At 43.6% G+C, this 24,459-nt stretch overlaps 1 protein-coding gene across 9 annotated transcripts in view; it reads left to right on the forward strand.

The window, feature by feature from the left end:
- LOC107223939 (CUGBP Elav-like family member 4) overlaps nt 1-24,459 on the forward strand; it is a 530,321-nt gene that overhangs the window by 256,197 nt on the left and 249,665 nt on the right. Inside the window, exon 1 of one of the 9 annotated variants that reach the window (XM_046733421.1) lies at nt 5,522-5,543. The exons of the other annotated variants lie outside the window; for them this stretch is intronic. The gene's annotated coding sequence lies outside the window, so the exon portion shown is untranslated. Of the gene's footprint in view, nt 1-5,521; nt 5,544-24,459 lie in introns of those variants that run through there. 9 annotated transcript variants of the gene reach the window in all.

A 24,459-nucleotide genomic window follows, 5' to 3' on the forward strand; every position in this document is an offset into this window, starting at 1 on the left:
CAGCTCGTGATTAAATCGGCCTCAACAGCCTCGGAAAATTCTAGCTACGCCGGCAACGGCGGCGATTCATAGAAGGCACGCTAATTGATCACCACTTATTTTCAACGCCCTCCGATCGATACTTCAAAGAGCCATTCTGTACGGAGGATTTTAAATTGGCGCGCACCTACGTCCAGGACAAACTGTCTCGCCGAGAGTTGCAACGAACTTACGAATGACACCTGCATTTATCGGAGGCGCGAGGCAGATGCGCCGATAAGAGTTAAACCGTGAAACTAGCCGTTCGACCCAGGCGGTATTTCTTCCTCTCCGACTCCACTGCGGGCATTGGCACGCGGTTATTTGAAAGCGAGTGAACCACGTCGTATCGGATCGATTTTCGACACAGGTTCCAGGATCCTGCAGGGTGTACTTTCGCGTTCCGGGTGGGAACTGCAGCCTTCCTCAAGGCACGTGCTCCGAGGCGCTATTTCAACGCTCCCTTTTCACACCTCCGCATATCTGTGAACAGTGAAATACCCGCGATGCACTATTTCGCACACTCGTGGATCCTCGAAGCTTTCGAGCCTGCGATTTCTCCGCATCTTGAGAGCCGCGTCGCTCGTTTCAATACTCCGCGAAAGCCTCCAAGTCATCCCGGCATGACGCTTCTTGCAAATGTTCAGAGACCTGGCAGCCTCGATTCCAACCCCCGTACCCAATCATAGCCGGGCGGCAAGGTGCTTCTCCTCTCCTGGTGGATCCGAACTGCACGGAACAACTAAGCGTACTCCGTTAGATTTCCCGGAATTCGGCTTCTGCGGGTTTGCTTCTGAACTTCCTCCACTTTGACTGCAAGGACCGAGCTTGCGAAGCTCCGTACTTCGTCTACTCGCAAAACTGCGAGTACGTATGCACGCTGCAGCCAGCTTCTCTGACTGCTGCACACATGCAGTGTGGCCCGTTTTACTCGACACCTACATCGCGTACCCTCTGGTACGTTTTCCATCAAGTGTATGTATATAACAGTCTGGAGTACCTGAGCTACCGGCGATGTTTCGTAATTAATATAATTATGGAAGATTCCCGCTACACCGGGGCCATGATTCACCGGGTGATGAGTCGGAAAGTATATATACGCAATCAATTTGAGGCGAAACTTTTGTTCGCGAAGCGTAGGATAACCAATTATTCTCTTTCTCTCTCACACCCATCGTCTACGGTATCTAAATATATCTAGTTTCCAATTTCTTCGATGCGCTCTTCAATCTAGATTGTTTTTCAATAACTGAAATTCAAGGAAACGATGGCAAGAGATGATCAATCGATTTCACGAGGTTCGCGTTGCCCGAGATGGAACTCACAAGCAGCTGCGATGTGTAAGGTACCCGAAGTAGATTTTCCGACGCTACCGGCATCAATCAATCTTAAGACGTGCTTTTTCACGTTCTAGTGCGCTCTCTTTGCCGTTGAAAGTTAATCAACGATCGCCCATAATTATAATCTACGCGGATTCAAATTACATCGTAGAAACAAATAGACGAAGAGAGCAGCTAAACAGACACGGTTAAAATTGAGCGGGAGTTCATCTTTAATACCAGGATAAAATTACACTCGCTCCGTGTCCAGCCTTATATTACGAAGTTCATAGTTTCTACTCATATTAAATATTTCGCAGTCCGATCGATTTTTCCCTCTCACTCGCAATAAGTGTCTCTGTACTCTGTATATGGAAGACCTTCTTCCTCGCGCCACCCTTCATCCCTCCGACCATTTCCACACCCCGTCCAACGAGACACGCGAAGGGCGACCTCAGACTTCACTCCCTGCTCCAGCACCCCTGGCAAACGGCCGACCTAGACACGCGACAGGCGCGCCGTCCTCTGTGATGAATGCCGGCAAACTTTGCGCGAAAAGTCGTTTATAACGCGGCGCTATGCTGTTGCCTGTACGACGAACCCACTGTATGGGCTATACGCGAAGGATATACCCAGGGCTCATAACTCCCCCGTGACTCCCGCCCCTCGGCTCCTGCACCGCGAGCATCGTGCCTCTCGGTCTCTGTCTCGTTCGCAGAATGCTGGGTGAAAGTTCCCGGAGATCGGTGGATCTCGGTTCGTTGTTTGTTGCCTGTTGTGAAATTCATCCCCGGAATGAATTTGTCACTTTCGTCGTCGGATGAAAAGTGAGGAGACATTAGGACTCTGCAGACATTTGGAAAACACTCTACCTCCAATTATTGCTGGATCCGAGTACTGATTTTTTACTGTCTCTGGAAACAAATTACCCTTTACCATTTCGCATTAAAGGACATGCAAACCTGCGAGTAACTTTTTACCGTCATTTCGAGGGTATCCTCATGTACTCTTGTTCCGGGTTTATCGAGTAAAATTAACTTGCAATCATGCGAAACGATAATTCAACGTAACAGCCGTCAACTTTGCAACTTCAACTTTGTTTCATTTCATTATACATCTGAATTAGGATTTTCTAATTGAATTCCTGCAAGCATTCGATCAGAAATTATTTCGTACCGACACGAAGTACCAAAGCCAGGAGCGCCTGGATCAGCAGAATAGAAATACTGTGACGGTTACTAAAATTCCAAAATATTTCATTACAAACTAGACACCGATCTGACAACGAATTGACAACTTGGTATTATAAAAGTCCACCGCTGGAAGCCAATCACGTAGTTGAACTTGAATATCGTTTTCATCACCCTAATCATCGGAGTTCAAACGTGTCTTTCATATTTGCCGGAGGCCCTTGCTGGCACAGATCAGGTCCAAGAAGACCCGAAGAGTGAACGTAGGCAACAATAGAAACCCATAGCAGGCAGCCATTTGAAAGGCAGCGTGTGAAAGATTAAGAGTCAAACCGAGGAAATCCTTTGTCGTCATCTGCCGTTTTCGGTGGCTAGGTTCGTTGGTCCAGAAGACCAAAGCTGCAAAACGGTCAGAAGGTTGGAAAGCTGAAGGTGACAACGAGTGCTGCAAAACCGTCGTACGGGTTTCCAGGGCAGCTTTCCTCTGTGGGCGGAAAAAAAGAGTCCCACGCCCCACGCTGCACCAACTTTCTTCTTCGCCACGTCTCGGTCGACCCCTTTTCCAGCCTGTCATCGTAAACTATGGGGCTGATAAGAAAAGCGGCTTACCGTATTTCTAATTTTCCCGCTCGTTCGGCAAATATTATGCATACACCGTGAATCTATGTCTCCGTGCGTTGTGAAATATTGCCGACCTCGACCGCTGCTCAAACTTCAACTGAGCTGCGGAGAGGAGGAAGAAGCTGAAGCTGATGCTGAAGAAGAGGAACACGAAGGAAAAGAGGAAGGCGAAGAGGAAGAGGAAGAGTGGAGGGCGCGAGGGCCGTATCCGGTGGTGCAGGAGAAAACGGCGAATTTTCTCCTCCCCCCTCCTCCTCCTACTCCTCCTCCGCTCGTATCTTTCGAGAGTGCTGACGCAAGGAAAATCCGGCTATACACTTATCTCGAGATCGTCCCGGAATGGAAAAAGTGTACCGCTCGTAATTGCCCCGCAGTATATATAGCAGCTGTGTAATAACATTCCCGCCTATAGCTGTCCCAGTTTCGCGTCTCGCGTTCTTATCTCGTCCGGTATATAGCGAAATCAATCATTACAGCACGAGAGAAGCAGATCTGACCCTGCTAGTAAGAAAATACAAAAACAAACAACCCAGCAAACCCGCAAGATATATCACTACGGGTGGAGGTGACTCGATTGCAATATTTTTCGATTCGCGGAGGATTGCCGAATTGCAGGGGAGAGGGTGACGGAAGCGGGGATGCCGCGAATACTGGCATCGGACAAACCCCCCTCCCCCTTGTAATTATGAAATGATATGCCCGGAGGGAAAGGCTCCGTGTATCGACGCCAAACGTCGACACGCCGATCGGCCTGCAGCAGGTCCTGTCCGCGGGGGTTGCGGCGACGGCGAACCGACCACAACAACACAAATGCAAATTTACAGTTATTCAATTACTCAATTTCTATCCGCTCTATCAGCCCCGACATTAATCCGATATGGCAATGTCGCAGTTTGCACTGCGTCCCGCGACCCGGTGGTCATCTCTCGAGCTCTGAGGCCGCCCACGGTGCTCCGGAATCGAAACTTGTAATTATCCCATGCGGCCAGGTGCGACGATCGCGGGAGAGGGCCTTGACTCTTCTTCCGACGTGGCGTACGGGCCACCTAATTAGTAAGCCAAACTCAATTACAAAAGCAACGCTCGGCGCGGGAGTCTCCATATTTGATCTATTCCGGCTTGCATGGAGCTCGTTAACTGCTAACAAACATGTACACCGCTAGATATTACTTGTTTTCTAATTAAATTTTACCCGTTGAATTTTCCTCTCTCTCGCTATCTGTTTTTCAGTTTTTCAGTTTTAGTTTTAGTTCTATTAATTTATGCATAAGTGCGATCTACATTGTCAAAATTTTTATAATTTGTTACGTTATTTTTATTTACTACTTCCATCTTGTTAACTATTTGCCCCGTAGTTAAACTAGGGCATTAATAAATACCAATCAATCAATCAATATCTCTCTTTCTCTCCTACTCTCCCAATCTCATCCTCCACGATCTCGTTTCCGTTTCTTACTCTCACGCGCGCGCACATTTCATGAAACTCGCGTATTACGTGTATATTCCTAGTTCATATCTTATTCTCGTGTAGCAAAGTGCCCACGGTCCTACGCGCACCGTGGCTGATATATATTTTCCAAAACAATATCATTCTACTCATGGCTTATTCCTGCTCATTCAAATATTATATCTTATTTTTGCCAAGGAACAAGCAGTCCAATTTCACACCGGTGTACGTACACTTTTCTTATTTTTTGACATCATCAATTCTTCTTACTTTGTCGCAGTGGCGGGCGAGTTCCTCGACTCGCGGAGCTGGGATGGCTTCATTTATAATCATTTCCTGGGGATATATCTCCCATTTCATACCCGGCTACGGGGACGAGGGGCGAGCGCCCGAACCGTCAGTCCGTCAGTGTCACCCCCTTTTACCCTCTTCTACCCCCCCGCCCCCGCCCCCGTTCCTCTGTGGCAGTCATGCCTGTCAATCTTATACATATATCATTCATTGGCCTCCAGCTATAATTTTTTTATTTTACACGAGCTGCTTGCTGCAGTCAAGTATCTTTTTTTTTTGAATCAATAATTCAAGGGAAGACGAGCGTAATTGTTTTTCAGCGTTCGTCCGAAATGATTAATGGCATTGAGAATTTCAGGAGCGGAAATTAGGTACACGAAGAGAGAAAAAAAAAATTATCATTAAATCCATACGCACATTATAATTTTTATTCAAGGAGAAATTTCTTCTTTATTGTGAAAAGCTTGTATTTTCATAATCACACGAATATCCTGTATATGTAACCATCTGATTTTCATCGCATGTGACAAGATTGAACGAATTTCATAATCGATTCATTGAATTGAATCTACACTGTTCTAATTATTGTGCTCGTTTTCTTTTTCCAGGTAAGTTGCAGCACTGACGAGTACCTTATGTATCACCTTCAGAAATTGGGTATGTAGCTATGATCTCCATTTGACCAGAACTTATAAGGTCATATAGATCATTTCTACCGAAGTTGATAAATCGAGGATGTATCTGTGTAGATCGTACTATAAATTCGAGAGAGAAAAAAATTGGCGGACATAATCAACAGATCAAACGAACATATCCTAATTTTAAATGAAGTTCGATCTTAATCGTATGAACCGAGTAGTTTAAGAACCAAAGCACAGCAAGATTTGGATCGATTGCCTATCCGAACAACAGCTTCGAGTAGCCGTCGCAGCATATGATAAATTAATATACTAATTCGTTTACATGTATTTATTAACAGGCTGCCAACCGTGACACGATCTAGATTTTTACCTGACTCTCGATTCATATCATCTCTCGTAAAGACGCACAGTTAGCTTATCTTGTTCCAAATTTGGTCCGAGATTCGGAGCATCCGCATGTTCACCTGTACAGCGAGCATAAACGAAGAGAAATTTGGGTGTGCCCAAAGCGGTCCGCAGCCCGTGGAACAGTAGCAATCGTTAAATGCACGAGGCTGTTGAGTATCGTGTTGACTTGGAAATCAGCCCCCGGAGACTCGTACCTTGTCACTGTGCTCGAACGCGATTTCCTGTAATCCTTGATGCAGGCACAAATGCGTGCATATTCGCTTTGTGTTCCCGAATCGATTCACTCAAGTGTGTTTGGTGGAGCGAACCGGAGCTAAACGAGCTTGCGGAATTTCGTCCGGGAAATATTATCGAAAAGCCAGCTACTCGGAGATGAAAAATTCGAAGTCTTGATCGTTAAGCCGTGTAGACGAACTTTCGTGCGATTGCACGCGCTGATAAGATTTTTAGACGCTAATTTAACACCTCGTGGCACTTCTACGATCTGCGATAACGGCTGGCAGGCTTTGAATTTCGAATAACAGGGCGTGCTCGATTTCGGTCCAATTAAAACGGGCGTATAGGCATTTTATCGAATTATTCGTGGATTCTGTTAAGCTCGCAGCAGCGCGTCGAAGCATCGATAATCTTCTTAGCCGGCCGCCCGTGTTCCATCGAATGCGCTATCATTTGGTTCGTAAAATCCCGGGCCAAAGCTCCAAATACAACAGCTTCGCGTCATAAGCACGCAAAACGTGTCTGACTTTGCTTCCGCCAACAAGCGGATTTTGTTCATCGATTTATTAACGAGTGCGGAAAGGCAACTGTTCACCGCAGCTGCCTGCTGCTGATACACTTCACATAGTTACCGATGCTCTTTATTTTTCCAAATAATATCGTAATTTCCGATGTCAATTTAACTGTGTAACACTTCGTATACCTACCGTAGATTCTTATGTTTCAAACGTCGATGAAACACTCTGCAATGAGTCATACATCTCCTGAGTTTCCATATCATTTTTAATACCTCACTTGATGTCTGGACCAGCTTCATCAACTGCCTTGATGAGTAAGTTCTCACCTTTCGACAGTAAAAATGACTAGCCCAAAAATTTGTCCCAAATCGGACCAAATGTTGCAAAACTATTTTCTTGTGTACTAAAGTATCATCTTGTACAGAATCAAATCAATTATCAAGCAAGTTTTGGAGCAGTATCGAAACTGATATACTTGAGAAAAATAGCTGAAATTTTATATTTTAATTGAGGTTTTGGTGCAGGCCCAAGTCGATTTATTAAGTCGTTTACCTACCTCTTGCCTTAGTAAATTTTTTATTTTTATTAACCGTTTTTCCGACCTTTTCGAGTCACTCGAATGCGAAAATACCACATGACATGTTATTGTCTCTTGAAAACGATCCATTTCTCGAGATACGCTTATGAGCGTAACTAACAGTTGGTTTCATTTTACGGTTTATAGGCATCGAGCGTATGATTAAAAAATACAGGTAAGTCAAACTCGACGGTTAAATGGAATATGAGCTCAAGAGCTAGTTGTAGAATAGTTTTGAAACACGCAAGTGCTTTGTGGCTAGCAGCTGGGTAGTCATTACCTTCAGTCTCTCGCGGCCCCTTCCGTCAAGGTGCAAACGACCAGCTGCAACGTTCGGACAAAGTCAGAACAAAAAAATACCACCCCCATACGTCTATGAAAATGCGCAGAGTAGAATCTCATAGCGTTGGATGAAATTACTCTTTTCCAAGAAGGTGTATAAACCAGGGACCGCCGCGCGGTGCTTAATTTGACGAGGAGAGAGAGCTAGCCGCGATGTAATATAACTTTTCGTTCTCGGATCGGAACGAGTATTTTTTTTTTTTTTTTTATGAAGTTCTTGATTGACACCGCTGAAATTCTGCTACCGAGAAAGTTACGCGAGAGAGTAAAGAGCGAGACGGAGCTGTAGGACAGAGTGAGAGAACGATGTGACGTAATCGTGGAATTCACAGCTCCTGAAACATGGTTCAAAGTAAATATATCGGAATGTTTGACACGTGTCGTCCACCGCCAAGGGTCACGCTACGTTACTACAAGGTTGAAGAATTTCCAGTCTTCAAATGTCCTTTGCAGTCGAAGGTATCCATTCCGCCGAATCAATCAATATATGAACTTCCAACATATTTTCGGCGGAAACTCACCTTCCGTTTGATTGAACTTTTTCCACATGTTATTCGCTGGTGAACCGTCTGATCAATCTGTGGATATTGCGAGACTAACATGGCATATCAGGACACTGTCTATAATTTGGCATTTTTCCCTTAATTTCATGGTCGAGGGCTTCTCTTTCACCGCAAGTCAGCCGAACTTGCGTTCCTCAAACTTGTGATCTTTGGATCCAAGATACCTTATTACCTATGCGAGTCCCTTCGACTACAGGACAGGCGAAGTGGAACTTGGCCCTTGACATCCTCGTCCCTCGTACCCGATCCTTCGGTTCGCCGACGTTGCTGTCGAGCTCGGGGCTTCCTCTCTGTTCTTCTTGTTCTACTTTCCTGTCGAATTTCGTAATGCATGCATGATTGGGCAACTCTCCTAGCGAGTGAGATACCAGCGTGACCAGTCGGCCGTCGGCCAGCGCGTGCTTCTGAGAGTGCATTGCCAGAAATGCTTTAGTTCGGGACTCGAGGGAAATCATGTATAAAGTCCTGCGCTGTACCTTTTGCTCGACCCATCTCCCTTCCATCTCTTTCGCTCTGTTTTATTTTCTACAACCACCGTTGTCACACCCTTGTACGACTTAAAAGTAATTTTATCTAGTCTTTACTTTATTCCAAGTAATACGTCGGTTATCCTCGGAGTGTGAATTATCAAAAGGTTAGGAGTTACATAGGAGAAATAGCCTCGATTACCCGATTGAGACAATGGAAAAATGGTAATTGCATCAAGTTGTATTTGCTCATGGTAAATGATAAGCTTTCTTTTTAGGCTGGAAAAAAAAGTCAATGATGTTTTGACGTCATTTAGATCATTAGCAATGAATGACAGCTATCCGTATAAAATTAAACAGGCAGTCATTTTTTCGCGAAGAAACTCTGTTGCCTATAGCGTATTGAGTTTCCGTCGGATTACGATGATCGGAATCTTGTTTGCGGATACGAAGCTACGGTCACAATTTTGCTGATGCATTCTGAAATCACAACTCCAAAATTTGCGCTTTTTCACAATTATTTTATGAAAATAATATTTAAAAAAAGTTGAGGAATATTTCGGCAGTTCTGAAGTAATTCCCTTTAAATTCTGTTGACGAGCATCCGAAACTAAACTTCAGAAATAAGTTTGTACCATCCTGCACGCCTGACATTTATGACTTTCAAAAAAAATGATAGTGCCAAGTTTATTAGCGGTTTATTCGGATCTATATTTCTCCGACACGTTGAATTGAACTCATATCAATTTCCCTGAAACTGATTAACAATAAATCTACTCGCTCGTTCTTCTGAAATTCTGTTGAATATGTTGAACCAAGAACCGGCTCGAGCTCATATTCATGATATGAGGAACCGATGAAAATATAAAGTTGAGTAATACGTTTTAAACCCTGAAATCACCGATTCGACAGCAGCTTAGCCAAGTTGTTTTCCTCGACGTTCATTGTCATATTTTTCCTTCCTTCATCGTGGAAGCAGAGAAACGGTTCGTACGGAAAATGATGATTCGAGAAAACGAGCAGAATTTGCGACCCTCTGCCTAGGCGAGGAAGTGAAATTACAACTTTGTTACGGGCTGTAAAGGCTGTGGAGAGGTATTCGAAATTGTTTTAATTTATTCCCAACTAAATGCGAACGTAATAAAACTCGTAGTTTTAACACGCTGAGTGGATTACGGTGGTTACTCCTTGTAACTCGTATCAAATTACCCTGCATCAACCGGCCCGGCAATCTGTGCTTAATGCTTCGCGTTCGATTACCCGGTACGGCGTAAGCTCGAAAATCCACCGCGTTGAGCCATCGTTTAGTTTATGATCTTAAAACGTATCAAGTTACAACAAGCTGATCCGGCAGTGAAAATTGTCCGCATTACATTCTCCCACAATTTTCGAATAGCAGCAAGAAAAGCCGTTCATTTCACACGCGATGCAAGCGGAACTTGAATATTGAGCCTTCTCCGAGCAGGATCGAAAGACGGATAATTTTCCGAAAAAATTTCTGTTATTCTCAATCGAGTAAATCATTCATCTGGGATCACTGATTACGATTAGCCTGCACCTGAATCACGTTGTTTGACTAGCTGGGTATAAGATGACGTCTAGCTGGCTGTGAGACCAGTAGGAGGCATTGTCCGTGTTTGTCAAGATGATCGGACGGACCCTGGTGTCCATCTTTCATTGTTATCGCTAATGGAGGAACTTTTGCCTCTTCCTCTCTATTCTACCGGCACTCACTCGTGGTTCTCTCTTCCGTAAGAGAGGGACGCGACTTTTCCAAGAGTTTGGAATCAGAAGATGTGGATTCAGCTACTGCCTATCTTTCATCTAAACCACATTTTTAAACTGGAAACTTTGACGATCCGCACCAGCCAGATTTTTCACCTATCGGATATTTGCTGATAGTGATTTTCAACGCGACTGATTCGTGCACCAAGCTTTTTCAGGCTTTGCGTTCAATTCCATTTCTCTCGATATTATTCCTCTCATCAGTGTGTCTCACTTTACATTCCCGCCCGAATAACGGTGAAATATAAGGGTGAAAGACACTTAAGATTTTCAAATTTATTTCGGTGCTCTGGTCATCTCGTGCGCGATTCCCTGACAGAACTTTGAGAAAAACGTGATAAGGTCCAACCCAGGTTCTTTTATTCGACTCTCTTCCGAGGGATTGAACGAGACAGGAAATTAACAGTGAACAGAGCTCGTCAACGTAGTTCAGCGTTTAAATAGAACAACGAATATTTCTACAGTTTCTTTATCTTTTTCTTTTCTGTGAGTGGTCAACTGGATCCATCGATTTTCGCACTCGGAATCATATGTGACTTACTGCCTCGATCTGCCTAAAATCAGACTACTCAAAAACGCTTTATTTTGTCATGATCAGTCGCATGGTTCGTGTTTGGTGGTTTTTAGCCTGTTCACTGGACTAAGAAAACGAGACGGGATCCGCTGTACAGCGAGGGGAGTCATTGTTGTTCTTATTTTTATTAGCGTTCGAGTCGAGCCGCGGAAACAGTTTGAATGTACCTTCGGCTTAACGGAATTCGCTCGTGCTTTCACCCTAATTGACGAACGAATCGACGCGAATCCCAATTCCGATTCGGATTCAGCGTTGAAATCTCTCGCTACGGTTGCTCTCGCCTGCTATATAACCCCTCCACTACCGTTTCGGATGAATAAAACCGGCCCTCTCATTTAAGTATGACTGAAACATCCCTCAATAAAATGGCCAATTTGTAGAGGCGCCCGGAGGGCTTCGATCCTCAGGCAGCTCGTTAAAATAGGCTCACGAATTCGTAAGCCTGTCGTGGATGGCTGGATTTCGGCTGGGTTCACAAGAATGTTTCGAAGTTGACTTTTCCACTATTTCGCCCTCACGGTCTTCCGGCCCGTCGAATGTAAAATCAGTTTCCGTTGACGCGTGTGTTTTTATACGGTTGTTAATCCGTATTTGGGCGAAAAAAGAGTTGAAAAAAAAAACACAACAACACAGCGTATACCTTACTGTCGTTAAATTCAGTACTTCACATTGAATTGAATTGCAATTATTTTAAGACCCTCGCTCATTGCCAGTGTAGACGGCGGTCTTAAGTCTTATGTCCCGGGAATAAAGGCTTCAATCACTTTCTCGTGCTTAGTTACGCAACGACAGTATCAAACCCGGCAATTAAACTTTTGAAAATTTGATGGTCCTATTTCGACATCGGTGCGCAGGATGCTTCTCAATATATTACTTCTGTAAGGATTGTTATTGAGGGTGCCGTTAAATATTATACGTCCGACATGTTGTAGGACCATTTGCTTAGCGTGAAATTCTTAGTTGACTCTTCGAGTAAGGAAGGGTCGTTACTCTTTATAGATCTTCGACAGAGGAACCCTTAGGGCGTAATATCTTTTATTAAACTCTCAATGAAATGTTCAAATTTAAAACCAATTCCGTCTCGCAAAGACGAGGGTGAGGAATACAGAGCTGCTGCTCTTCCGCTGCACACTTGCACAAGCCTGGATCTGACTTTTGACTGCTCCAATAAAGACCCCGATTCAAACAGACGGTCAAACTTACGCTGCGGGAAAAACTTTGAATCTGTAGGGTGGATCTGATATTTTTTTAACGACGCGAAGTGTTTTAAAAATTGACGTAGAGTTCGGCTCAAAATACATAAACTGAATTACTCATTCTTTTTCATTCGGTGAGCTTCGCCAAACTTTTTTTACTCAGCGTTTTTCTGTCAGTCTTCGTAGCTGACTAATTCAGACCACGTCATTGGTATAATTTCAAAATCTATGTCCAGATGAATCTTCAATATTGTTACAAAAAGTATCAAATTAATTCTGTCGGCCAGGAAATGTATGAAGTGTAAAGCTCGTATCAGTTTTCATGTGACAGGGACACTTTGTGTCTTGGTAATACCTTGTGGGCGGTGATTTACAGAAATTCTTCAAGTGTAGGTTTCCCACACGAGGTATGTAATATTATTCAGACCATATACCAAGAATCCACCCTGAGGTGCTTTCAAGTTTTGATTCCGAGATAAAAGGAGGTATTAAATTATTCAAAAAAACGCTGTACACATTCATTCCCGAGTATTTCGATACCGCAATAATTTAGGACTGGTAAATTTCCATCAGTTTGAGACGAGACCGTAAATCAAACGGATCAGAATAATTAAGCCTTAGTTTATATCTGCGAGACATTCGGGCACATAGGCATAGACATGCACACATACACGGGCGTGCGGACGTATATGTTGCCAACGTAAGACAGAGCGGCACGGAGAAGGACTGATAAATAGAGGATGAGAAACGTCAGGTGAATCGAGGGGGGGTAGTAATAACGGTAATACCTCCACAGCAACTTAGGACGTTGCCGAAGTCTGTGTACTGCAGGGTCGAAGGGTGGGTGGTAAGCTCCACCTTGCCGGCTCCGAACCATCCTTCATCTTTCGTTCGAAACCTTCGACTACTCAACCACATCCTTAGCACGTAAACATATCAGAGACATGTCTGTATTATTAATCTGCCTCCGGCGGTCTCGACGGCGCCCGCCGCCCATACAATGCCATTGGCAACACTCCACCGATTCTGAGAGCCCACCTGAAAGAATATTATACCAATTAACGTAATTAGTTAGATTACGGGTTTGAGGTTGCCTCTTCAATAGATGGCTGAAACTCGTACTTGATAAGAAAAATCTTACTTTTCAATCGCTTATTGCGCTCTACTAATACTCGAAGTTTCACTGATTGTGAATCAGAATTAGGATCAGCGTTACAGTTTTTGCCGAGGCTTGGAAGCAGGCCCAACTCCTTGGCCGAAATGCCCCGGTAATGAGAAGTGTTTGAAGATGGGTCTTGAGCTGGACAATGACTGACCTCCAGACGCGACAATTTCACCTTGATATTTGAAGAAGAGTCTCGCGGATTGAGAATCAGTGTGTACGAGTATACGTCACCGTGAGCGTAGGAGGCTCACCTATCTCCTTGGCTTGACTTAGCTGCTAGCAGAGAGGAGTGGAGAGGAGAGTGGAGGACCGAAGGTACCTCTCTGTCTGTCATTCTCTCTCTCTCTCTCTCTCTCTCTCTCTCTCTCTCTGCTCATAGGGTACTCAAGATGCTAGGGCACGTCGAGCCCCTTCATATAGCTTCCATAATCAACTGCATACCACAGTGTTACCAAGCAGGCACGCTGCTACGGTCGCCTCCGGCATATGAATGCCGTTTGCAGACTCGAGTCGTGCCCGATATTACCAACGTCCTGCCGCGAATGGTCACTTTTTTTTATTCTTCCTCTTCTCCTCTCAACCTGATCAGACAGCCACGGACGCCTCTCTAAGATGATTTCCCCGGGGGTCAAATTTCACTACCGTCACTTGGCACCGCGGCCCGCGTCGCGGATCGTCGCAACCCGCTGCGCCGGGCGGAATCGACGTTGACTCCTACTCCACAGCCTGAATTTACTTCGATGCACTGTCATCGGCAGTGAAGCGAGTTCGTGGGGGCGCGACGGAAAATGACACCGATATACTGTCAACTCATTTTCGCGAACACCCGCAATTCCTATACCTATGTTCACAATTCTTGAACGCAAAAGGGTCGGCCACCCGCAAGTAGTTGTCAGTTGAAGCTCGAATCTTACCCTCAGGACTGAATTGAATCGAGATGTCACCGAATTGGTGAAAACATTTTGTCACATTCTCCCGGAATATTGGTTCCTACCCGTTATTGACGCGGGACGATGTTTCTTTTCTACACGCGACGTATGTCAGTTTGAAATTTTTTCTATACCGCGAAACTTATCCTTACGGTTCAACCTATCGAGTATATAGTTTAAAATATACATTGGATTCAATTTGAGGAAAAAATTTCCGTATATGTGACAATGCATTTTATAAAATTACGCTAAAGCTACAGCTCGCGTTTCTTGTTGCAACTTCAAAGTGATCCTCGTTTACTCAGATATTCTAACGACTCATAATCAGCAATTTGACAAGCGAATCAGCACGCTCTTATAAGAGTACCCAAGTTTCAAATACTTGAAAGGCAGCCAGTCGCAAATTCGGTCCCACTTCGAAGATAATAAATGAAATCTGAACCAGAAATTATTTCCAACGTTTCTCTGAATAAGCACTCGCTAAATGGATCAACGAAGTGCAGAAGGAGTGCGACACGTAAATCCACAAGACTTTGAGTGTCGACAAGATATATCCGTACTTTGAGACAAGAGGTTCCCAACCGTCTCCAACATCTTCCCTGTCCTGCCAACATTTCAATGTCCTCGGGAATTCGTGCCTTGATTCGATCAGCACTGAAAGCGTAATCAATCTGTTCAAACGGTTGCCGATTCGTTGCCTTCGCGATCAACATAATTATTCAGAATCTTTACGGAGTAGGAGTAACGGGAATCCCTGGGGTCTCTCTTGCGTTCACGTGTATCCATGTGCATGTATTTTTGCATTAGTATTGCTCGCGCCTGTGTAGTTCGCTGTGCGGAATGAGTTTATTTTGTAGCTGACGGATCCACGCCAGCAGCCTCCGAAGCCCTCGCTCTCCACTCTCCCGAGAGGTTCCATCGAATAACGCTTTTGCTTTGAGATTATTCCGCCACGAGTACATGGTAGGTACATACGGTCGCAGCGCCGCACTCTTTGCACGGTGGTTTCGCGGCGTTTCAGATCTTATCCAATCTATATTCCGACAAATTGACGTACCTGTACACATCTCGTGAACACGTGGCTATACATATATGCTACTCTCATTTCCTCAAAAAGTGGATTGCGATCATTGGTTACAAGCACAAGTTGTGAATAGGACATATTTACCGCATAATTCCCATAAAAATGGATACCTTGCATACAACACCACGTGTCAGAATTATTCAAATTTTCTCACAATAATCTCGAATCGTATTTATTACAGATAGAGAATACATAATTTAGCTATCGAATGAAATAGTTTATGATACATTTCCGTTATTCCAACACCCATATGTGTGCACGCGGACAGAACAGAATCAGAGATACCTTTCGAAGATATCCTGCGTTTAAACATAAATTTGAAAGCCGTTACTTGCCGCAGAAACACGCATCACGCTACACTGCAAATAATGTTTTAATAACATCTCTGCAAAATGAAAAACTTTCAAGCGAATTACATCGTGGCTTTTATCTCATTTAATATCGTACGTCATATTATAATTATAGAAGTTAAGAAAATGCGCGGGTAAGTTATAACAATGTGTCGTTTGGACACCGCCTCTAACAGTTAGTATTATTGGAGCCAATTTTTTCTGGTCAAAAGTTGAATTATATTCGTCGACGATTATTTTGCGACAGAGAAAATTCATTATTTGAAATCGAACACCTTCCGCTGAATTATTGTGTTGAACCAAATTGTAAATTTAGATCGCTGTCTCTCTGATTTCCCGGCAGAAACAACGATTGCACGGTAGATATAGTTTCAGCAATGGCGGTAGACGCTGACGGCGATTGGAACCACGGATCCCCCTTTTTGAGTATACAATTTCACTTATCTCCGTCACAGGGTCTCGGATCGTCGTGAGAATTGTTTTAGGGTCGGATCCGTATAATGTGTGGGCGAGTCGCGGTCCTGCCACCTGGCGGCGCTAATTAGTGTAGTGGGTCTATGTTCTACGAGAGGACAAGCGAACAAATGACTGCGGTTACCCGGGTGTCCCTTCCGGTCATTATCATTCGTCACCTCCGTGCCCCGCCGCCACGAGAATGATGTCGCGTAAGAGAGAGGGTTAATGATTGATAAGAGGTGATCTTTCGAGGAGGGCCGGGTATCCCGCCGGAGACTTGCAATATTCATGCTTACGTAAGCAGCCCGGTCTCTAATTGTATTACAGGTAATTTACAGACGGTACCGAAGTCACCGGATATGCGGAGCGCGTTGACGTCGTTTAGAAATGTGATCCTACCTTCGAGGAAAGGGGAGGATGAACAAAAAAGTATCGATCTCCACGCGATCCTGCGGGCTCATTCAGATTTTCTCTGACCTCTGATTCGGTAATAGCACGCGCTCACTGACAGGTTAGCAGGCATTCCGAAAACTCAGAGGGGATACAATTCTTCCGGCTAAACATTATTTCTTGTGTTTGTACGATGAAAAACAAAATTTCTCGTTCACATTCTAAGCGAATGATTTCGATTAATTGAAGCTTATTTAAAAATACACAGTCAATAGCTTACCTTCATCAGGGTTTTGATGGGACCTCTGAAGTGTAATCAATTTGAGCGAAAGCATGAGTTTTTATTTAAGAAATATGATGATTTGAACGAACAATTTGCAACCAAAACCGTAAAAGTCCAACAAGAAAAGTATCGGACCTCCGTATCACGGATTCTGTTGAGTCTTGTAGAGATGTTTTTTTTTTTTGCCTAAAATATGGATCTTCTGAATAGATAGTTCCATCTATTGTAAGGAATAATTATTCTGATTTCGTAATGCCACTAAAGGTGGAATATTCATTGGTCGCAACTTCTAATCACGCAATTGGAATTTCAAAAGAGCAAAAATTTTCGAACGAAAAATTGTCTTCAAATACCACTATACGTGTACCTGACACTGATTGTCGTCGTAGTACGGATTTCCATTATTTCCGTCCGAATCGATGCGATTACCTCAAACATACAACGAAGTTGATCTTGATTGTAATTGATCAAGCTATTCCTGAATCATTTGCAGAAATGAATATTGTTTCATTCCATATTATACGCACCCAAAAACAGATAGATTAGTACTTCAATTTGGTCCATCGGATTATCCTGACTCAACTTCGAATTGATTTTGAGCCAAATTTACCCAGTAATCTGTGAATTATTGGTGAATATAACGGGAATATCGGCACGTACTAAGATAGGATGGCTTCTTTCAAGCCGATCGATAAATCCTTATTTAACTTGTATGAAAAACAACTGCCTCGGTCTGAAAATTATGAACCATTCGAGCATGAATGAAAGAGTACTGTTGAAATATTCGCAGCGAGCATATGGGTTATGAATTTAGGCTTAGGTACGCGTACTGGGTAGTGAACGAGCGGAAGCGTCAAATTATTTGTCCGGAGTCCAATTAGGCAAATTGAGTCTTAAAGCTTCTTAAATTTCGCAGCGGACCGAGCCCTCAGTTTTTAGCGAATCAATACGCGGGGAACTCGCTCGAGCTTCTCACAAGCACGACACGAGGACTTCGGCTCCATTATATTCTGCTAGGCAAGCGAGCGCGGAGCTTTAGCGCAAGGCGTGATTGGTAATTGATTTTCAGGCTTCGATACGGAGCTTACTTGGCCCTGCTCCGCTATTATACGCCGTCGCGACGTTGAAATACATGTATATAACATGTACCGCCGGCGGAATTGTAAATATGTATAATAATACTTTAATAATAAGCCCATGCGGCGATTCAAACGACTTTCTATATCACTCCTGTTCGCTAAGCTTCCACTAACGATTGGGAGCTCGTGGAAATTCTCGGCTTAAGCTTCGAGTTTAATTAGTTATTAACCAAATCCTTGAACCGCTTGTGCCATGTTTGGTTCGCCTCTCTGACTTGATGCGATTTAATCTCACTTAGAAATCAGGATCGATATAACGAGGCGAGTATATGTATATTGCATGATTTGCCATCAGGGGATAATAATTACAAATCAGCTACTCACTATTCACGTAACGGGAATTCTTACTTTTCTTTGATAATTGTGATTTTTTTTCACCTTTGATTGGAACATCTGCAGATCTATGCTGTTGAATCTATCGACTGACAGTGATTATTTGACGATCAACAGTAACGAGTTTTTAATATAATTTGTAAATTTTTGTGAGAATGGTATTTTCGCCATCGAGTATCAAGCCGTGGGTCCATTTCGGCAGCTTTATCGTGAATTCCATTTTTTATATTTTTTCATTAGAATAAACAAAATTTTCAGCTTACATAATAAGCGCTGAATAGGAATCCTAGCCAATATTGGAGTAAAATCCAATTTCGCGGCATGCGTAAACACAGGATGTAGACTCGGTTCGCTTGATTTTCGGTAAAAAAAAAAAGCTACCTCCCAATATTGATAGAGAATACCATCCGCAACACACACGAGCTGCCGGATGCGCCCACCATCTTGTTTCCGATCCCACCACACCCCGGGTACGAGTAATGTTGGCAGAGACCTAACTAAATTTTCCGGAGGATGCTGTTGTGAAATTAAGTTGATCATTTCGGATGTTTGCTCTAACGATTATGCACGTTACACACTCGTTTATTGTTCCGTCCCGTGCACCCATGAAAATCCCGGCTGATATATGACGGTGAGTGGAAATACGCAGCAAAAAAAAAAAAAAAAATCGCACCCAGGCCATAAAGAAGAGGCGGCTAATATTTCAAACTTCGTGTCAATGACTTCAAAGAGCAATCATTCTATTCAACGTACAGAAAAGCCCCGTTTCGCAACCCTTTGCATTCCATGCAGTGGAATCACGGGAGTCGAGAGTGACCTACTTGTTCCTCAATTCGATTCACGATATTACGTTTCACTCGCCGTCAAGCAATGATTGACTTACTTACTCGGTGTTCTTCGCTATCCCGACTTCACAGGGGCGGAGTGGAATTCGAAGCGAAGGTACGTCTCGCCAATTTTCGGTTTTTTCACTGTGTATTTCACGACTTGGTCGGTGGCCGCTATTTGCGTTAGTGAATCGGATTACTTTCGGAGCTGCGATACGCGACACGTGATGCATTATTCAGAAGATCGGCAAACCTTCGTTTTGCCGAGTAACGGAAACAAAAAATTGTCCCGTAAAACCTACGAACTTCCGTAGTAAAATCTATCAAATATAATAGTTCAATGAACTGAAAACATCTACCTGATGAGGGTAACCGCTTAGTTGTATTAAATCGAAACCCCGTATTGAGTAAGGGTTGGTCGTGAATGTCTCAGTGCGCCAGATTAAATTGATCGAAGCTTATCCATTGAATCTGGAATCGAGTTCAAATAATAGGGACCGTCAATTTGGCTTCTGCCTTAAAAGCCGTACTATTTTATGAATGTCACGATCAAGTTTAACACACAGTTTCCACCTCTAAATTCAGAGTAGTCCGTCTTTTATCAGCGTCGTATGAGGAATAAATTGGAATTGATTTAAACCCATAAAAGGATTGATTCAATCGCTCATGTCGATCTGTTGAATGATACTTGCACGGTAAAGACAATTGAAAATAATTCGACGCCGTATTGCGGTAATTTAAGAACTGATAAATTTAAAAAATTTGAAATTTATCTAGATTATCATCGACTGATACTGGCGTGCGTGAAAACGCTTCTTCCGTGTATCATGGACACGTAGATGCCCATAATTATCCAGTGGTAAACATGCGGACGGCGCGTATATTCACACCGACTAATGCCAAGTCGGTAAACAGCCGGTGCAGAGGCGATTAAATGTTCGATCTATATCAATATTTGCTCGCACTATCGCACCGCGTCTTTCAAGATGGAGGCTAGACTTCATCCGACGTGTTTGCCCTCGCTTCCGTCGATGTAGGCGGGCGGAATTCTCCTGGGACGAGGCGACGTGCTGCAGGCCCGCTTAGCAGGCTTACCACCCAAATATCTTCTAACTCCCGGATAGTTTTGCCGACTAAAACGGTCAGGCACATTAAACGACCGTCGAATTACGATAACCGGATTTTCTCGTTTTCGTTCGCGAACAGAAAAGGCGCTTACACGCGAGGCTGCAGAATTGTGTATACCTGATGTAATGAAAGGTGAAAGAGATTTCAGAGGAGTTTTGCCTGGCGTGTAATGTCACGGATTGTAAAGTGTACGTGGAATTACGCGAAACTCGGTATAACTTGAAGGTACAGGTATACATTTCAAAGCGACATCGTGCAACCAATGTGGAACGAGGTGAAGCTAATGGGAACGAGAACGCACCTATGCAGGGAAGCGAGGAGGAAAGCTGACGAAAAAACGACAACTCCGAAACTCGGTTAACACTGAGAGAAAGAGAGAGAGAGAGAGAGAGAGAGAGAGAGAGAGAGAGAGAGAGAGAGAGAGTGGGCAGTTTTTCAATGGCTCCGCCCGAGCCTGAATTCTCGTTAATTTTTACTTTCTCTCGCCATCCGCTACGGGGTTCACCATTGTCCACGGTTTCGCCTCGAGCCCCTACAACGATAACACAGAAAACGCAGCGAACCGAGTATACGCCCAACAGCGGGGCTGTCGATAGCAACACTCTCCAATAAAGCGGCTTCACCAACAACGAGCCGCTCTTGTTCTCTATAGTTCCTCTTTCCTCTATACGTCGTTCTCTGTACGTCCCCCGTTAACGCAATTTCGACTTTCTATAGTATCCTATTTTTTGTTTCATATTTCCTCACGTCTGCAACACGCCACTTCTACCCCTTCCCACCCTTTCCTCCTACAAGGACGCGAGCGGCGAACGCACTGCGATGGCTCGGATCACTTCACCGAATCTGGTGAATGGACCATCATGTCGGTATATCTTCAAAATTTTCCAGAAAATCATACAATTTCACATCCCTCGTATAATGCTTCTGAAGTTCCGATTAGTCTCACTGCTATCAGGATTTTTGCTGTAATCAAGCGGAATTCTTCGGTATAATATGACCTTAAACTTTCAAGCTTGATTTACATTGTTCTAAAACTTCTTTATGGCCAATAGTCTCAACAGAGGGAGGATTTTTTTAACTATCATGATAGCTGGCTCGGATGAACGGAATAAAATTTAATCTTTACTGAACGTTTAATTGCACAGTTTTGACAGGATTTCGAATGCCCAACTCCGTTCTATGTTTGTCTGATTGTGAGTTATGGGACCAGACACTCGAGGCTTATACTAAAAACTTTGATCCATCCCAAACGCGAAGCACCACCGTAAAACGGCATCGCAAATACGTACCTGCGATTTGATTATTGCGACGGTGAATTTCCCAGGCCACAAATTTTGTGAGAAATCTGAATATCCCGAAAAAAACGCAGGAGGTCGGAACGTGTCCTTAATTATGCGAAAAGAAGAAAAGAAATTGACTGAAGTAAGCTCAAGTAAGTTTTTCCTAAGCAATCTAGTCATGGATGAATTTTACGTAAAGCATTGCAGGTTCTATAAATCTCGTATTAATGTTCGACGAGTACATCAATCACGTTGTAATGAATTATGCGATCATCTGCGGGTACTTTTCACGTAACAAATTATAATTTGTCCCCGAACGCAGAGCTACTGTCGATTTTTTTAATGGCAAAAGTTAGTGATTGACGTTAGTGTGCAGGAAAGTGGGAAACTGCGAAAACAGAACTTGACTAAGCTTGACCGAACAAAATGTTCGCAGTGGGTGAAGTCACGAGGAACACGGCGTGCTATCGGGTTCGCTGCCTGTCGCATGCACAGGCATTGATTGCTGGTGCTGACCACACCATCACACCCTTTTCTCATCCCCGTTTGCCGCATCGACCCTTTCCCATTACTCTCCGACAGCCTTTGGCAGGCTATCTGACGATAGAACGAAGAACAATCCCCCAGCTAAACTCCCTGATCGTTACAACATTTTCAATCCTTGGTTTTCAAACTTGTACACCCAAGGTGGGAAAATTGACAACCAAGAGCTTTCGGTTTTTTCGCGCGTATTATCGTCGTCACATGATTTTCGAGCACTGGAGTTTGGCTGAGCTCTGAAAAAAGTGTTCGTCGAAATTCGCTGATTTTGTGAAACCTGTGAAACAGAAATGATATTTAAAAATCGTGCCCGCAGCATTTCAACGTTTTCGCAAAAGTATTGAAACTTCTGCTCCGCTCTCACAGCAGAAATAGTGTATACATTTATCTATGAACATTTTTTTCGAATCTTTGAATGAAATATTTATTTCATGAAGAATTCAGATACTCGTTGAATCTTTCGTCGTCTATGTAAAACGTAGCAGCCGACCACATTTATTCACTGTTCAACACGACCGGTGAATTACAATATTAATCTATATAATATTTATTTGAATAGGAGTACGTTGTTGTAGGGTATATAATAATGTATGACGATCACACGCCTTTGTGTAATTGCTGCGTATAAAAAATGAACTAATTGGCCTGTCAGTTTCCTGCTTTTTTATAGCCATATTATTTCGCTCGAGGACCGGTGTTACGAAAGAATAGTAATATTAGAGGTTCACAGAAATATTTTGCAACGTATTTTCATTAATTCTTCTGACAGGTTTCTATTTCAAAATTGATAAATTTATACAAGAATAAGCCCAGTAGCGACAGAATTTTTTCCCGTTCAGTTACGATGCACATTTTAGAATAACCACCACGTAGGCACAATCTACCTGCACACGAATGTGTTTCTGATGCCTAACTAAAATAGAACGTGTGCTTTATAAGCTGCGAACGGTACAAACTTTTGTTCAAAATTATCACGGGTCATATAAGCGAATATCGTAGGTACTCGCGCCTTCGTGAGACATTCGACGTGTACGTATTAAAAGTTTGTACATGGTTATATATTATATACCCTCACGTTATACATAACGTTATACGGGAGGATCGGCAAAGTTGGGGGTGATTAAACACATGCGCGGACAACCTTTTTCAAACAAATCACCCTTTTGATACGTGATTTCGTTAAATTTCAAACCGAAGGACAGATCAAGGACAGATTGCCGGATTGTTTTTTTGTCATTCTCTCTCTCTCTCTCTCTTTATCATCCTCAATCAGTATTTCTCCTTTCTTCTGCGATAACTTGCTAAGCAATGGGAGGCGAAACTACGTTGAGTAATCGTTGACGATTTTGAAAGCAATGTAGATATGTTATTGAATTCTTTTCAACCTTGCACTGCGTGGGTACCGATATTAAGGGTACGCAGCAGCCGAGGAGAAAGAGCAAGAGAGAGAGACAGAGAATGGGAAAAACTGTATGCAAGCGATATCGTTGCTTTGGCAGAGAAGATATTAGAGGCCGTATAAGACACATGTATGGGAATTTATGAGACTATTTCGTATGTAGGCGTACTAAGCAGGTGTGGCTACACATAAATTTCGCATCCTCGGGCATATTTCAGTGGTACGCTTCTCCTTCGTTTTCTGGCTGCTGGTGTGAGGTAACTTACCAGAAGTTACCTGTCTGCCTGCCTGTTCCTAGCCCCTTTTGCTCTCGCTCTCCCTTGCCTTCCGCGCCTCTATCCCTTTTTCCCGCTCGCCGAGTCTCCGCTGTTAACCACCCTCCTCCACCTCGACCTCTGTCTCTCCCTCTCTTTCCATCCCACGGATAAATTCTTCCCCAGAAACTGTATTCCTAAATCACCTCGACCTCTACGTAGCTCTTCTAATTGCTCTACGCTACGTTTAAATTACTTAACCCCAAATTTGTTTCGGATACTTGAAAAGAATGACGCATTATCCAATGAATGTAAAGAACACAGTAGGAGTATTATCCTGCATCTCCACGGAGGGTAGAGAGGAAGAGTTGCTAGCTTGCTCCCACCAAGGGAATACTAATTTACTAATTCGTTAATTTACGGCGAATTCATTTGGCTCGAAGCTCGAGTAAGAATTTATCCTAAACCGGCAAAGGTCTCGGTCTACGCGCAATTTAAAGTCGTTATCATGGACTCGATACCCTTCGCCACCTTCGAGGCTTTCGTATCACGATCAGCAGCTAGCGTGCGCGCATCGTGTTAGCCGATTTTCTCATCCCGTTTTCCCCCCCGCCTCTCGTGCTTCCTCATCTTAGGCTTTTTCCGTGAGGAGTAGAAACTTTCCGGCTGTAGCCGAGGTGAAATAGTGCGACACCTCAACGCTGGACAGGGGAGACTAAAGACGCTGGA

Source organism: Neodiprion lecontei, chromosome 3 (genome assembly GCF_021901455.1).
Source record: "Neodiprion lecontei isolate iyNeoLeco1 chromosome 3, iyNeoLeco1.1, whole genome shotgun sequence".
Classification (NCBI taxonomy): Eukaryota; Metazoa; Arthropoda; class Insecta; order Hymenoptera; family Diprionidae; genus Neodiprion; species Neodiprion lecontei.